Below are 8,831 nucleotides of genomic sequence, written 5' to 3' on the forward strand. Positions count from 1 at the left end.
CTCATCACATGTCTATTTCTAAACCAATCAATTGACCGAGGGAACCAACATCTCTCAGGGATAGGGCTGATTTGAAGGTTGAATAGCCACTCTGACTACACAGCTAGGTACCATTACAGTGTTAATTCTTTTCCTAATAGGTTCCAGTATTTATTTTCTTTCCTTTGCCTTCTAATTAATTCACTATTCATTTATCCATTCTATAATGGTTGTCACATTTTATCCATAAGCAAATAATTAATTTTCTTTATCCATATTTCAGGTCTTAGGATTTGCATAAATTTTAAGTTCTCCCTCTTGAAAATGTATTTTCAGGCATCACATCACCATTTCATGGATACATAAGAAGTATCAAAGAGTTCCAAATTATTCATGGTTCTCAAATCCTGAAGTTTCACATTTTAAATTAGCACAGCTACCCACATTAATTTCTTCTTAGAATTGCTTCCTCCAAATTTGATACATTTTAATAATTTCAATTTTGACATGGCTCACAGTTACTCTCTTTTTGATATGGCGAGTCAAATCTATAACTCTTCTCTTTGTCACTCCCTCATAATATTACACATTAATATTCATAAGCACTAATACCACAGATACAACATTTCATTCAATTATTTAAAAATATTTATGTATATGTGTGTGTGTGCCTTGTTATCTGTATGTGTACCACATGTGTGCAGGCATGGCCAGACATAAGAACATGATATAGGGAGTCCAGTTGTCTATAATAAGCTATACCTTGACCAACCAAGAGTCCTTCAAGAGGGAAGCCATTTATCACGGAATATTTGGTGTTATTCAGCTTTAATATTCAGCTGTTCCTTGTTATGAATTTCTTGTGCAAAATTCCCATAGAACATGTATGTGTGAGCATCCTGCTCTGGACGGTACTTGGATAAGGTCATGCAGGCAGGGCCCTCTGCCTCTGAGCTCACTGCTCCCTTTTTAGCATTTGAATTGGTTATCTGCCTTTTGCAAATTTCCCCTTTAGCAAGGCCAGCCCCAAACAAAGTATTGAAGGACTAGTGGGAACAGAATAGCTGAGACCATCCCTTGCCTTCAGGCCTAGTGACATTCCAGAGCAACTGACTGAGAAAAAAGGGGGGTTTTGTATATCCAGGTGGAGTGAAAGGTGGAACAGGATGCCTGAGAGACAGAACTGCATGGCCAGAGAGAAGAGAGGAAGACAGGGATTCTGTAGAGGGTAAGGCAGATCTCTTGTAGAGTTTTCTGAGAGCCAGGAGTAAGGAGCTAGGAAGGAGAGATGAAGGATGAAGGAACAGAGGAGGAAGATTAGGTCAAAAGCATAGGAGCTTATTAAAACTATGAGGACAGGAAAAATAGGCACAGAGAGGAACTGAATGTAATGATGGAGCTAAAGCTGTGTAGATAGGATTTTGTCATAGAGGAATAAAGTAAATGGACAAAGAGCTTGGCGTACTCTTAGATTCTTTCCCCAAAAACAATTCGTAGTTTCTCTTCTGGGACCCTCAGAAGAATATTATTAAGGCTGGTGCTATAATAATATTCAAGATGCAGGTACCTCTGGAGGCTAGAAGAGTGTGTCAGTTTCCCTGGAAACAGAGTTATGGAGGTTTTGAACCATTCCATGTGGGTGCTGGGAATTCATGTCCTGTGAAAGAGCAGCAAGTGCTCTTAATCTCTGAGCCACCTCTCCAGTCCCTTCACTCAATTCTTAACAACCATTTTATAGGTAGAAAATCATTTTAATTGTCCCAAAAGAAAAGCGATGGGCAAACTGTATATTCAGGATTTTGCTTGAGGTTTGAGACCACCCCAAGACTGATAGCAGTCTCTTTAAAATAAGAATTTGTTGCCTCCGAGTTTGATTTGATTTAGTTTCTGCATCTTCAATAATGCTGAGAAAGGAAGCCGTAAAGGCCAATTAATAGCCACAGATGTGTCACCATCCTTGGTGAATATTATGTTAGTTTCTATGACTACAACAGAATACCCAAAACATGGTAAACTATGAAAAAAGGGGGTTTATAACAGTGGTTCTCAACCTTCCTAATGCTCCAGCCCTCTGATACAGTTCCTCATGCCTTGGTGACCCCCGACCATAAAATGATTTTTGTTGCTACTTTATAACTGTAATTCTGCTACTGTTATGAATTGTAATGTAAATATCTGATATGCAGATGGTCTTCAGTGATGCCCGTGAAAGGGTCGTTTGACCCCATGGGGGTATCGAGCCACAGATTGAGAAGTGCTGTCATAATGAACAGCATGATGCCTGCAGTGGCTCAGTACTGGTAAGAGGCCTTTAAGCTGCAGCATGTCATGGCTATGGTGAGAGCATGTTCAGGAGCAAGTGTTCAGAGCATCAAACTAACAGAAAGTTGGGGAGAGACCTCATTCCCAAGTCCCTTTCAAGAACATATCCACTAGCCTCTACTTCCTGGGGACCCACACCTCAATAACACCACAATGCATAAATCAACCCCAAATCATAGATGTGTTTATCTTTGTTGCCAAGCAAAGTTTACCATATGTGGTATCTGCTACTATCTGTAGCCTATTTTCTCTGTAGTGATAGGCATGGCCAAGAGGAAGAAACCTCCAAACATTAACCAGCAGCCTGCTTGATTTTCACTGCAGAGGGTGGAGAAACGGAGATAAACAGAGGAGGGGGCAATAAACTGCTCTAGCGGGCCTTCCATTTTTTTAGTTACATCCTGTTCTAGTTTGCTTCCTGTTGCTAAGATAAAACAATGTGACCAAAAGCAATTTGGGGAAGAAAAGGTTTATTTTGGCTTACACTTCTAGGTCACCATCCATCACTGGGGGAAGTCAAGGCAGGAACCATGGAGGAATATGCTTACTGGCTTACCCTCTAGCTCACTGGTTCATTCTCAGCTACCTTTCTTTTTTTCTTTTCTTTTTTTTTGGGGGGGGGGCGTTTCAAGACAGGGTTTCTCTGTATAGTTTTGCGTCTTTCTTGGAACTTGCTTTGGAGACCAGGATGGCCTAGAACTCACAGAGATCTGCCTGCCTCTGCCTCCCGAGTGCTGGGATTAAAGGCCTGCGCCACCACCACCTTTCTTATATAGCTCATACCCACTGGCATAGGGATGGTACCACCCATAGTGGGCTGATCCTTCATACATCAGTTAGCAATCAAGAAAATATCTTGGCCGGGCAGTGGTGGTACACGCCTTTAATCCCAGCACTCGGGAGGCAGAGGCAGGCGGATCTCTTTAAGTTCGAAGCCAGCCTGGTCTACACAGTGAGTTCCAGGACATCTAGGACTGTTGTTACACAGAGAAACCCTGTCTCAAAAAAAAAAAAAATTTAAAAAAAAAGAAAGAAAACACCTCACAGACACATGCACAGGCCAATCTGATGCAGGCAGTTCCTCAATGGAGAGTCCCTCTTCCCAGGGGGCTCTAGTTTGTGTCAAGTTGACAATAAAAACTACCCAGTACATATCTCATTTCCAAATCTGTGCACTCGAAGAATGAGCTTACTCTTTGATCATTCCACTGGTTATCTTACTATTAAGTTAGTGATTAACTAACACTTGCCAAGATCAATATGTGCAAAATAAATACTTTCATTCAGATTGAATATTATCACTACACCCTCTAAGCAGATAACAAAACTAAGATATCATATGTTAAGTGCTTAAGGTTATACCTTAAATCAGTGGAGGATTATATATGAACTCCAGTAGTTTGGTTTTAAAACAGCATTCTTCCAACAGAATAATAAATGTATAATATCAAGTTTTCCAGTAGCCAACCCTGAGTAAACAGTAACAGAAGAGATTAATAAGATATGTTATTCAAGCCAATGTATCTAAAACATGTCAGTATCTGATTAATATAGAAATGAATGTGATTCATGTGAAGCTAAATCTATTCTTGCTGTATGATGTAGCAATCTTATTAGTATTTATCCAGTGGAGTTAAAAACATGTCTACACAAGAATCTGCATCATGGATATTTATAGGGACTTTGGGACCCACAGGCCCCTCCCATGCTGCATTCAACCTGTCCATGAGCCAGATACTTGCACATGCTTCTCCAGAGTCTAGCTGGAGGAGTCTGCCTGGTCCCCTCTCCACAAGCCCTTCCCAATACCCATGTCTACTCCCACACTCCAGGCTTGGACCAGGAAGCACATCCCAGTCTGCTGTGTCCACCTGACTTCATTTCATCTAAGCCATATCCAGCCTCTGGCCCAACCTGACCTGCACATCCACTCTTCTGCCCCAACCTGATCTGTCCATATCAGACACCTAACTAACAAAAGATCTCATCACAAAAGTATAGGAGCTTCATTATACATTTTGAAAGGAGTCAAAATATCCTTCAGTCGGCAACAGACAAATAATATTGATGCATCTAGACAGTGGTCAACTAACACCCTGAGGCGATTGCTGTGTCTTCTAATACCTCTCTGAACCCTCCAGCCACACTTCTGCACTCAAGCTTGCCTGAGTAAATTTCTGTTATTTAAAACCAGAAATAAGGGACTGGAGAGATGCCTCTGCAGTTAAAGCCACTGGCTGCTCTTCCATAGGACCAGGGTTCGATTCCCAGCACCCACATGGTGGCTCACCACCATTTGTAACTCCAGTTCCAGGAGATCCAACACTCTCTTCTGGCTTCTGTGGGTACCAGGAATGTGGTGGTATATGTGGTGCACATATATACATACATGCAGACAAAACACTCATACACATAAAATAATAAAATTAAAATAAATAAATGAATAAAACCAGTAATATCTCAAACATGGGGGTCCAGGCATCCTAGCTCTGCTATGAAAAGATCAGTATTGTGTGAATTGTGTGTAGTCCTTCTTTTCTCGATTCTGGGTATTGTGGCAATTATACATATACACTCACACACACACACACACACATTCACACATGCACTCATGTGCACACACACAGAGGTGCACATGTATATACAGGTATATTTAAACATCCATGTCTATGCATGTCAGAGGCCAGAGGTTAAACCTTGGGTGTCATCCCTCCTCAGATGCTGTCCACATCACCTTTTTTTTGGAGACAGGGTCTCTCACTGGTTGGGAGCTTGCTATTTACACTAGGCTAGTTGACCAGTGAGCCCCAGAAATCTATCTTCCCAGCAGTGAGATTACAAGCACGTGCCAACACAAACAGCTTTTTTTTAACATGGGTTCTGTGGGTATCAATCAGGTCCCCATGCTTGCACATGTAAGCAGTTTGCCACAGAGCACAGCCTCACAAAGGTTCTTTTTCCCTGGCAGTACATAGACACAGGGCATGATGGGGGCACCACCCTCACAATCACACAAGACTTGTTTCTGTTTTGTGGTCTGCGTATTCTATAGCTCCTGCAGCTGTGATCCTTTTCAGATATCAACAAACTGAACCTTGATGCTTTCTCCCAGTACTTGAATGGACTGAATTTCTCTGGGGGCAGGTGGGGAGCCTACAAGATGAATGGCCAACTTGTCCTGAGTTTCTACATGGTGGGCATAAAATAAAATCAAGACATTTGCATATCTGAAACTATCTTTCAAAGACTGAAGAATAGAGACATACAGAAGAATCATTTGTATACCATGCCATAGCTTCCCTACTTCCTAAGATATTCCTTTGGACATATTACTTCAGCTCTTTTTGCTTTAGTTCTCAAATAAGTAAAATTGACATAATGGTACTTATCTCACAGACTAATCGCTTGGCATGTGGTGACTGCTCTGTAAATACTGTCTTTTCAATGTGTCTATTTTACAATGATTTATAAAGCAGCCCTCTACACACCTACCACTAATTGAATAAAATGCTATAGATTATCTTTGAGATAAGTACATGAAGGGGGAATTAAGCATGATCAAATGTCATGACATCCATTTTTCTGAAAGAAAAAAAAGTCCTCCAAATAGAATAATTTCCAGTAATCATATGACAGTGCATGAGTCCAGGAAAACTTCAGCCACAGGAAAGTTGAGAATGGGGAGTCGCTTAAAGTGCAGGCTGGGCTGCCCCAGCACCTGCTCTTTATTCCTTCTTGAAGACAGAAGGTTTGTACTATCATCCATCACCTTCTTAGACCTTTCTGAATGACCTTTCTGGCAGTGCTCACTCACGTTCATTCAGGTCTTGCCAAGAGCCTGCTCCCAACATGCTCAAAGCATGAGGCAATCCTGCATCTGGGAATACAGAAGTAGAGGCAACTTCAAAGGAGAGGAGAGAGTCCAGATAGTTTTCTTCTTACTAAGTTATATTGACTCTATTGTGCACATCACACTCAAAGCTTAGTTCATATTGGCCACATTTCTCCATAGCACATGTGGCTGGTGGCTACTGTTCTGAACAGTATAACTCTACAACACTCTTTAAAGACTTAATCTTCCTCCTGTTACTTTTTCTAGCTTATATATCCCTCCATTATGATTACTTCATATTTCTTTAACTTCTCCACATTATATATGCAACAATGGAATTAAAATAAGTCACTGGGAGCTAGAGAGATGGCCCAGCAATTAAGATGACATAGTGTTCTTGCAGAAGACCCAAGCTTGATTCCCAGCACCCATGTCTGGTGGCTCACAAGTGCCTGTAACTTCACCTCCAGGAGGATCAGACACCTCTAGCCTCCATGGGCACCTGCACTCACCTGCACTCACCTGCGCGCGCGCGCGCGCACCCGCGCGCGCACACACACACACACACACACACACACACACACTTAAAACTAATAAAAATATATCTTTAAAGAAATAATTCATATCATGAGCCTGGAAAAGATTTAAATTATGCTACACAAAAGGATAGATTCTACCACTCCAAACTCTCAGAAAACTAACATCAAAATCATACTTCATTTGTGAAGGAATTGGTATGTCTTTGTCATTAGTATGCTTTTTGTCTTTAAAAAAAAAAATCAGTTAATGAGTAGCTCAGTTGCTGTTTAATGTTCACTGTTAGCCAGACTGGATTTGGAATCTCCTAGGAGACACACCCCGGAGCGAGTCTGAGTGGGCCTTAGCCGGTAGCTTTAACAGAGGAAGAAAGACTGGCCCTGAACAGGCAGTCCATAGGCTCCAGCTGAGGGGAATGGGGTGTGAGGCAACCAGTCACATTGCAGCTGCAGTCAGGAAGCAGAAAGAGATGAACGTTGGTACTAAGTTCACTGCTTCCCTTTTCCATTTTTATTCATTCTGGGACGTCAGCCCACAGAATGGTGCACTCACATTAAGGTTTGGTCTTCCCTCCTCAGCGACAGGTCCCTTCCTGGCTGCAGATGCAATGTGACCGGCTGCCTCACACTCCAGCCCCTGATATCTTCCCTACAATAATGGGCTGTTTCCTCTAATATGAGCCGGAATAAATCCTTGCTTCTTTAAGTTCTTCTTAGTTGTGGATTTTGTCACAGCGATGAAAATGTAACTAACATGGTGTCTGTGTGAGCGCGCGTGTGTGCAAACCGAAACTGCTTACTCGGCATTAGTTGACATGCTAAGTGGTACAAATTGTACTAGTTGCCAGAAGCTAGACAAAGACCTCGTCTTTTAAAGAGGAAGTGAGATCTCCAAATTAATGATAGTTTGACTTACAATTTTCCAACTTTAAGAAAAAAACTTAAGTGTGCCATTATTGTGTGTGGATGGGAGGGCACATGGTGTGTACATGTGAGTGTGGGTAGCCTCCCTCCCCCTGAATGTGGAGGAGGGGTCTCCTCCCACCTCTACATGGCTTACAGGGATCAAACTCAGCGTGCCAGGTTTGCACAGTGAAATGCTTTTATCCACTGAGCCATCTCACTGGCTTTTAACTTCGTAACTTTTTGAATTTTTATTTTCCCTCCAAGTCTAGTGAAAGGCAGTCTTGTGATGCAGGATAGGAGAGTGAGCCAAAGCTGCTGGCCAGCCATGCCGTCAGGAGAGGAAACATATCGTCTGCCGCTGACTGTTGGCTAAGCTGTGATGGCCAATGTGTATTAAACGCACTTTTGACTTACAGTGAGTTTATTGATAAGGAAAGCCATTGTGAAATGAACGATTAACTTTAAATCCCTGCACGTGTTACAACTGCTTCTATAAAATTCGGAATTCAGCTGCTGTTTTTGTTACTGTGGCCTTGTTAGATGCCGACAACTGAAGCCCCATCCTTATGTGATCTAGAGACCAAAGGAAATTAATTTAGGCTCATCTCTGAACGCTCTCCTAAAACTTTTAGTTCTATTGATTGCCCATTTGAGCAATTGTGTAATCAAATAATCACTCCAGGAAAGCTGAAGATGAAAAACTGCAAAACACTCCAGGAGGTAAAAATTATTGCCATTTTCTGAATCAATACAATAGAGTCTTGTTAAGCAGTAGCGCCAAAATACTACGCTTTGCGTAGAAACTAAATGAAATGGAATCAATTTACTGATAAAAAACCTCACTTATGAGACGTGTATTTGTGAAACTCTACCCTGAGATCTATAATTACAATTCACTCTGCTGTGTTTCCATCTGAGCCCTTGCCTGATCACTTAGATAGAAGCAGTGAAGCCAGGAGGAAATGTTGACATTTATTTAGGAAGGCAAAAGAATCTCGCTTTTAGATTATTTTAGTGAACACATCAAGTTGTTTTGTTGTTTTCAATAGCAAAAATAAAAGTATTATAATTGTCCTACCTCAAAGTGGAATGAAATGGTAACAATTTACTCTGGAAATTTTACATTTAAGTAATTGACCTCCACAAAACAATATCTTAAGAATTTCTATTCAGTCTACATTTCCTTTCAAGCATGGAGTGCTCAAACTATGATAGAATGTCAGAATTACATTAGAGGGGAGGGAAAGAGACATGTT

Source organism: Peromyscus eremicus, chromosome 8a (assembly GCF_949786415.1).
Source record: "Peromyscus eremicus chromosome 8a, PerEre_H2_v1, whole genome shotgun sequence".
Lineage (NCBI taxonomy): Eukaryota > Metazoa > Chordata > Mammalia > Rodentia > Cricetidae > Peromyscus > Peromyscus eremicus.